Genomic DNA, 9,098 nt, shown 5'->3' with positions numbered 1-9,098 from the left:
TTACATTTTTATGCAATCACTGGGAAGGCATGGAGCTTCTACCACTTTTGTCCCAGAAAACCACCTGGGCTACTCCACAATACATGAATGATCTGGGCCATTACATCAAGGTCTTACTGAGGCTGTGAATGGGCTGCTGGTGATGGACCAATACAAGGAAGTGGCTGGGCAATGGTTTCCAGGCTGATGTGGTAGTTGTTGAGTGTAGAGCACAGAGTCTTACCGCTGAGGTTTGAATGAGACATCAACTAAACGAAGCTCACAGACTGCACACGCATGCATGGGCCCACAATTGCACACTTGTACACGCACATACAGCAATGCTGCCATTTCTCCCCCACTCCCTCCCCTGTTTTTTCCTAGATGTAAGGCACACATGTAAGATGGAAACGGCTAGTTTTGTCAGCAATAATGCATTCTTGATAAATGAATAGGCCCAAATTCCCAAACATTCTCAATTTGGACTTTTAGAAACACCTTTTAAGTGATTTTATTTTATTTTATTTTATTTTAGAAACACCTTTTAACTGATGACAGAATGGTAACTATTAGATACAATGTGCAGAAGCTGAGCAGTTTAGGGGATTTTCTCCAAGTTGACTTCCTTCATCCATGGCCCTTCAGCTGACATTCTGAGTATATTTTCTCTTCAACACATCATTATGCCAACAGCTGGCGGAGGACCCCTGCTGATAGACTGTGAAATATTGCCTCATTTGTTAGCGAATGCTTTAACCATTACAAAGACTAATTTTCCACCCAATGTTAATAATCAAGCATTAGATCAAATTACGATATTCCCACACAGACTAGTCTGATTTTTTTTCTCTCTCCTTGCCTCATCAGAAAGAAAATTGAAGCCATCAATCTGAGGAATCTTCCAGCAGGGACACAGCAGTGTTCCTTGTTAACGCAGGTTACTGGATCCTCCATCGTGTACATTATTGATGGCCATCAGTCGGTATGTGTCTGACCGCATTTAAGTGTCTCAGCGGGGGTGGAGCAGTAATCAAACTCCAGCCACACAAACAGCACTGTCTGCTGCTTCAGTGCACCCTCTCATGTCTTCCATCATCACATTGAAAGTGGCACTCACAAGTGGTGTGTTCAGGCAAACAAATATTCACATGGCATCTGACGTGCATAAAGACAACCAACATGCTTTTATTGCAGAAGTTTAAACATATCTGATCCTGGACTCCAGTCTCTTTGCTTGTCTCCTTTTTTGGTAGAGGGGTGTAATTGTTTTTTAGTCAAATTTAAAGGCAGTATCAGCAGGTAAATAGCTAATCAGCACAACCTTGTCAGCCACTGTCACATGAGTTAATGCTGGTAAACGTGACAAGTTTAAATAATTAATATGTTGTCCCATTTCATTTCATTCTCTCTCCTCTAAGAGAGTATGTTGAGAGTGTCCTAATTAATGAATTTGTCTCATCTAATCCACGAGCTGCCTGAGGTGTTTTCAAACAGCAGCTTTGATAATAAAAATGCAAGTGAAGTTGACATGCAACCAGAAAATTGCTGTCAACCAGAATGTTTATTTGACTTGCATTATTTGTGTCAGAGGTGCTAAATGACAGTAAAACAAGCAACAACTAAACACTGTCTGCTATTTGTATACAATTCATAATACAGAAGAAAAATAAAGTCAGAGAATGCAGACGTGCAAGAAGTTACTTAAATTCGGTTCATTGAGACCACAATAGGAGAGAGAGCCCGACTGCCAGGAGCTAACAGGAAGGCTGGATTTAATGTAGCTATGTTGCTTTCTTTTATTTTGAGATATAAAATTTGCAGACACTGAAGACAGTATACAATGTGAACTCTATCATTTTTTTTCTTTAAAACACAAACAAAATTTTTTTGTCAAGCAAAATCTCAGTTGACTTGGAAACATATTTTGAGACAAAATTCTCTACATTGGAATATTCTAACTTTTTTCTTCTCACTTTCCAGGTGAAAAAACAAATAGATTTAAAAGCAGCAACAAAATTTTCCCAAAACATATTCACCTCCCGTAGAAAACCAATGTTTGAGTTAAAGTTCGACAATTAAGTCAGCACATGAAACATCTTGTGCCTCACTAACAGACGGCAGGACTTGTAATTTTTTTCTTCAGGCAAAGTGGCCAGGGATTGCTACTTAATATTAATGAGAAAAATGCTACACAATTGGCCTATGAATTATGCAGCAGGCTTGACAGTGGATAGGTCAAGAATATCAGGTTAAGCCTATCGTTAGCAGAGTGAGTTGATATTGTGCCCTGGCCACCTTGCAAAGGGAAAATATGAAGTCAGGCTGGTGTCACGGCAACTATCGATGTCAACAGAAAAGGTAGGAAAAACAAACCATTTGTAGGACTTAAGCAAGAATATAAGCACAGCTGCCAGGGGATTTGGAAGAAAAATAAAAGCATTTACGAGTGTTTTTACTAAAAAATGAAATATACACAATCGACTGCAACTTGAGTTAAGAACGAGGAATCAGATAGTGAGCTTTTTTATTTTATTTTTTTTGAGAAACTCATGACCAATTGGTCAGGGAAAAAAAATCCAACCTAATATCTACCAATAATAACACTCTTATTAATTATAGAGGGAAGAAGGCCCAAGGTCTTCAGCATCATTGAAGTCCTTAAATATAACATCAAAGCAAATATAAACTGTATGAAAGTCATTACACTTCTGCAACAATGTATACCTTTACAGGTCAAGTCATCTCATTCATCATGATATGTGTGCACTGAAGAGGCTTTTGTGACCTATATAGATAAAGGTCAAATAAAAAAAATTAAAGCAGCCCTTAGATATGCATCAATACACTTATTTTATTCTTTCCCTTTAATCAGAGGAGCCCACCTGCTTGCAGCTCTACCTTGCATGCTTCCCCTTCCTTTCTATCAGACAGTCGTGTCTAATGCAAATTACAGAGACATCTACAGAGCTACCATACGCTTCATGTGATGAGAAGGGAGGCTTTTCACATGTATTCCACATGCTATTTCTGTCACGGGTCCTGCCATTAAATCACACAGACATCATACAATGATTAGTCAGATTTCAGGAGGAAAGAGCGTGACGTAACATGGATGCAGTCTGCCAGTCTGTTCGTCAATTGTAATATTGATTCACAGTAATTGTATCAATTGCATTTTTTCTGTGTTGCAAAATCATAGAATTTAATTATTTTTTTTTTTTTTATTACCATACTGTAAAACTGTACAGCTCTCTAATATCGCACAGCAACTGTGAGGAAGCTAATTTGTTTTCATACCTGTGGTGTAGGACACACTCTCCTCATTTCCTTTCACTGCAACATCATAAGGATGCAGCCTGTTTGAGCATGTCCTATCTTCTGTCCAATCTGTTGATGGGGAAGAGCGGGGAGGAAGATTAGGTAAGAGAAGCATAAGGAAGCATGTTTTAGACACATTGAGGGGAAGAAGGTTGGTTCTGGCACAAGTGGATCGAGTATCCAAAAGTTGTACTTCAGTAAAACGTATCTTTCTTGAGCAACGTGTGTTTTGCACGAGTAAAAGTAAAAAGTGGCCATCCAAAACAATACTTAAGAATAAAGTATTTGATAAAAATTTCACTCAGGACCTGATTAACTGAGCACATCGGTTTCATTATTTAAAAATGTCATGCAAAAATATAAATTATGTGCAAATTTTGGTAGTATAAAGACAAAACACTAATTAATGAGGTTTTCAAAATAACAAATTCAGACAGGAGAAAAAAATTTTAATAGATGTTTTTTAAAATAAAACTTATTAAATCAATACATAGATGTAACATGTTAGAAAAGGGTAAGGTACTTCTACTTATAATTTACATGACTAACTTGACTTTCAAATGGCACAGTAGGCTCAGCATACAAAAAAGATTTTGGGGAAAAAAAAAATCAAATTTTAGCAAACAGTAAGGGTGTGTGTTTGTGATTGGTGCTTTATTGGTTAAAAAAATGTTCGGTGGAATTATAGGTTGTGGGGAGATTAACCAGAAATTGTATTCAAGTAAGAGTAGTGATACTTCACACTAATATTACTCAAGTAAAAGTAAGACTACACCTATAAGTACATGTTTTTTTGTTATTTTTTTTAAAGTAACTTAAGTAACTAACTAAATAAAACTGAATACTGCAAACATATACATTCCTGTCATACCTAAATCTGGAGGCTCAGTATTCTGTAATCAAAAACACTCATTCAAATGTATTCATGGTGAAACAGAAGGTCCTTTTTTAGATCACTGCTCTGGTTTTGTTTATTGTGGGGAATTCCACTGAGACCATACAGCCCTTTCTGAAGTGTGAATTCTCCTTTTTATATTTCCTTCCTTCCTGTCTGACAGTTTGGAAAAATGCATCTGTAGATTTACTCCTCGCGGTTACCATCACTGCTGTTTACTTTAAAATAGGTCTGTGTTGTTTTTGCAGGACTGGAATTACAATAACTAGGAACACCGGGGAGGTAACGCATAAAATATATGGTTGCGCAATATGTCACAAATTCATAATCATAACATCCGTGTGATTATTAAAGCCTTGGCATTCTTATCCATATTAAGGCTTGTTTGAAATGCAATAATGGTTGGGTAATTTGATCCAAGTTTTCTGATGTCACCTACTGCATGTTAAATAGCTTGTTGGAGTATCACTGGGGTAGATGCCCACAACTCATACAGATATAAACATGTCTCCAAAATGCTAAAGATGTCAGAGTGTTGGAAACACAGATGAGACATAGAATGATAAGGAAAATATATTTTATTGTTTTTGGTAGCTGCAAAAATTTCTGTTTAGTAATGCCTTTATTTTCTCCACAACTTCAGATGAGAGAGAGAGATGCATAAATCAGGTTTTGCTTATCTATGCCATGGTCCAACACATACAACTACCAGAATGTTTTAGGTGAATACCTCTCAGCGCATGCAGGGAATATCACTAATGCCTGTCCTTGCCCCTTTACAACTCGCACTTTCTGCCACAAACAGCATATTCACAATTAGGTCCTATGATCAATTCTGACTTCATGGTTTATTGATAAGGAAGCCCAGGAGAAACTTCCTTATCAAGAAAAGATAAGAAAGTCCTTTCCTTATACGGAAAGTCTCAGAGACTTTGTGAAAACAAAACAAATCAGAAGTGATTTGGTTCTTTTAAATTTCATAAAGATACTCATGGTTCAGTCCAACTATTGATGGAGGACAGTATGAGGTGTGCAGTAACATCCACCAAGTTTGCATTTTCTGAAGCTCATCCTTGTTGAGATCAGGTTTGTTTGTTTTTTTTGCTCCAGAGGTTTTTTGAGGGCTCTGGTGTCCCTTATATGAAAGTAGCCTGACAGGAAAGGGGGCAAGACATGCGGCAAATATCATCAGAATTGAACCCGCGACAGCAGCATGGTGGACTTAAGGCCTCCAAACGTGTGTCACGCTATACCCTATGCCACCACAGCACGCCCGATCAGGTTAAATTTTAAAGCTTGCCTTCCAGCCTCGCCATCATGTTTCCAGTTGATGTGACAAGGATATTGTGCAACTGCTTTGCAGCATCTTGAAGGTAACATGATCAAACACACCACACAGCAAAATTCACCGGAGGTTGGGAAGGGCTGGGGTTTGGATCAGGGAAGGGAGGGAGGCAGAGAATGAGGAGAGTCAACAGGGGGTTTGCGTGTAAAGCTGCCAGGTGTCTCTTCCCATCCCAAACCCCAAAGCAGCAGCCGCCTGTACTCAACAGCCCGGGAGGCACTCTCAATGACAATAAGACATCATCTGCAGGTGCAACAATTACCCCCTGTCATTCTGCCGAGCCTCTCTGTTAATTACACAAACCATTTAATTCAAGATGGCACACTTGGCTGCAAGCCCAGAAATCATTTCTGTATCTGCATCTGTCGGATCCATGGACAGGTTAATCAGGTTAGTCAGGAGTTAATTCAGGTGGCTTTCATTCAGGGACAAGCTCCACGAGAACACAACACGCGTCCCTCCAACGTGCCAGGGTTTGGCCGTTTTTGTAATATGAAAACGCTTTCATCGCTCCAACCACATCCTGTTTGCATTCTTCTCCAGCATGTCTGTCAGTACTCCAGCTGAGCAATCATGACGTTCCTGAATTGTTCACATTAGGTGATCAACTGCGAAGCACGGCATGTCAGAACCTGCCTTCGATTCGAGAAAACAGCCGGGCTTCAATATCACATTCACACTATTCTGTAATATCCACTGATAACTCTGTTTGCACTGTCACCAGCTGTTCTGTAATATAGAATGATGTTTAATTTCTTTCTTTCTAATGGAGGTTAAGTTGTTCAGAAACATAGCTTACAATTTACCAGGCACACATTGATGAGTATTTTTTTTTTTAGACCGGGTCTAACTGTATTTCAGTTCAGACATTGGCATCCTAACAGGTTTAAAATCATGTAACGTCTGCTTGCTTTTGGTCCAGCGTGCCTAAAATTAAGTTTCATAATTAAATATGAGAATGATGAAGGCAGAAAAATAAAGTGGAAATTCCCTGAAAACCTTCTGTTTTGATGTTTGTTATTCACTTAGGGTAAAGTCTGACTGATGAGAAACTCAATTTTACCCACCTATGTATTTACTGAAAACAGCATGCACACAGGGGGATTTCTGCCATGTTCCACTCATTACAGACCATGTCATCCTTGGGGCTTGGAGAGTGGGAACATGCCTTTGTAGTATGTTCAGTAAATGCAATTTGGGCCAGATCCTCTAATATGTATATATGTTTCCATCCAAGTCTGCTGCAGTAAATTTAAAACTTAATATGTTTCATTTCAGTTTCACTATTTGATATGGTTCAACATTTTAACTGCTCCATATTTGAATAAGTTACATTTTCAAAAGTGAGACCTCTGTTGGGGTTGTTTTAGGCAGTCTCACAGGAACATGCAAGCAATCAGCACAATCCAGCAGACAGATATAGAGCATCTTTACCCCTGAGACCTCAAAAAAAAAACAAACAATGATTTAAAGGCAACTTTAAAAATCTAGATCACCCCTAAAAATACTTTTAAAATGCTGCTAATGAGGGTAAACTATTAGTCACATGCCAATCACACAATATCATGCAATTTTTATATCCGAACTTCTTTGAAACCTGAAATCTTACTTTTATCTATTTGTAGCTTTGTGAGGGAACAGATAAAAGTTGTTTACAAAAATGTACTGTAGAAATTAATCTACTGATTTCTTCTGTTTTTGCTTTTTTTTTCACACTTGCAAGTTTCAGAAAACTAAAGAAAAGCTGAGTGAACACAAAAAAAGTATACAAATGATAGTTTATGTAAAAGCTTTCCAAACCAACATGGCCCTAAGAGAAAAGGTAATGTAAATCTATTTACCACTCTAGGGAGGAGCAGTTATTATCATTTGTACTATCAGGAAATTTGTCTGATTTGTCTTGCAGAACTGATGGACATTATTCACACTGGACAGTCTGGTACCAAACTGAGGTACCAAAGCTCCTCAGTCTGATTTGAATTATATTGACCGAGCCATTTCAAAAGCTTCATTCGGGTTTTTTTTTTTTTTTATCCCATTCAGAGGTGAACTTGTAATGTGCTCTGCTGCACAACCTCTGAGAACTGGATCCTGAGAAGTGATTCAGTTTGTCGCTTATAGAGTTAACTCCTCCATACAGTCATGATTGTGAACCAATCCCCAATAAACAGACAACTTATTTTCCTCTATAGCTACAGTTCCAAGAATAAAAGAATCACTCTGGTCCAATTCTCCCTGGATGAGTTCTTCTAAAACCACCTCTGTTGCCTAATCCATTAATTCTTGTTTTGGCAAAACTACTTTTCATTCCTGTCACTCACTACTTTGCTCTACAGAGTCTGATCAGGAAGCCGATCACCTAACCCATTTACCAAAGTATAAATAAAGATCGTTCAGCTGTTCCTGGGTTGTGGTATGGGTTTTGGGTTTGATTCGTACTTGAATCATTACACTGCGGGTATGTTTCTTTTTTTTTTTTTTCCTTTTCTGAAATGCTGCATTAGTTTTATGTCATATGTGACAGCACACGGTTCCCAAAAATTTCCACTTTTGGAAATGTTAATCCACAGAATATTTTGGGGGGATAATCGTGAGTTTTAAGGAAATGTTAGTTGGGTCTCTGTTTAATTTGTTCATTAGGACTTTTAACCCAAAAACCCCATTTTGAAACTCTTTTGTCCAGGCCTGGTCAAGAATCACACAAAAAAATAAAAATAAAAATAAATAAATCTGAAACAAAAGTTATATTTTCACATAGGATCAAGCTCTGTTCGAAACTGATGCTTCAGTATTGAATAGGGTAAAAACTGATCTGAGCTGATAAGGTTGTAAAATTATATTTCACTCATTTAATTGGATAATATATCCAATTATTTTGGATATTTTTGATCCAAGAAGACTGCTGAACATTCAAAACTAACATCTCTGCTTATGAGCAGGTTTGTAACAGCATCACCTCTGATACTGTGAATGAAAGACCTGTTAATACACTAAGGTGTTTCACAGCCCCATAAACAAACAGCCATGGTATGAGCCATAAAAAATAAATAAATAAATAAACACTGGCAGGTTTTATAGGGGACGAGGGTGTGTGTAACCAGAGATGTGCACTTCCGACATCCAGGCAGACCCCCAGAACTACTAGCTGCCCAAACCTCCCACACAGCCCTTGGTCACAGTCAGCCACACAGACCCCCCACTTCCACGACCACACTGCCACACTGAACAGTAAACAGGAAAACAAAACCATTTTGCCAAAACATTTTTTAAGCCAGGCAAAATGTTTGCCCAAGTCATTTATTCCATCAAACTAAGCGTATTTTGGGGAGGATTTTTACAGTTTTATGAGTAGTCATGATTTTACATATCAAGACATAAATCAATGTTAAAATTTCTTAGTTCAAAGCATTTTTTTAAAAAACTTTGAAATCCATGAGCTGATGCTCACGGACCTCTTCCAGCTTCAGACATTCAGTATACCTCTTCAATTGCTTTTTGGGACAGGGCAGGAGTCACTGTAAATGTATCTTGGCATCTTTTGAGTGGTGATGAATTGCTTCA

This window comes from Poeciliopsis prolifica, unplaced genomic scaffold, assembly GCF_027474105.1.
Source record: "Poeciliopsis prolifica strain line A6 unplaced genomic scaffold, Auburn_PproV2 SCAFFOLD018, whole genome shotgun sequence".
NCBI lineage: Eukaryota > Metazoa > Chordata > Actinopteri > Cyprinodontiformes > Poeciliidae > Poeciliopsis > Poeciliopsis prolifica.
Note: the sequence above shows the minus strand (reverse complement) of the source record.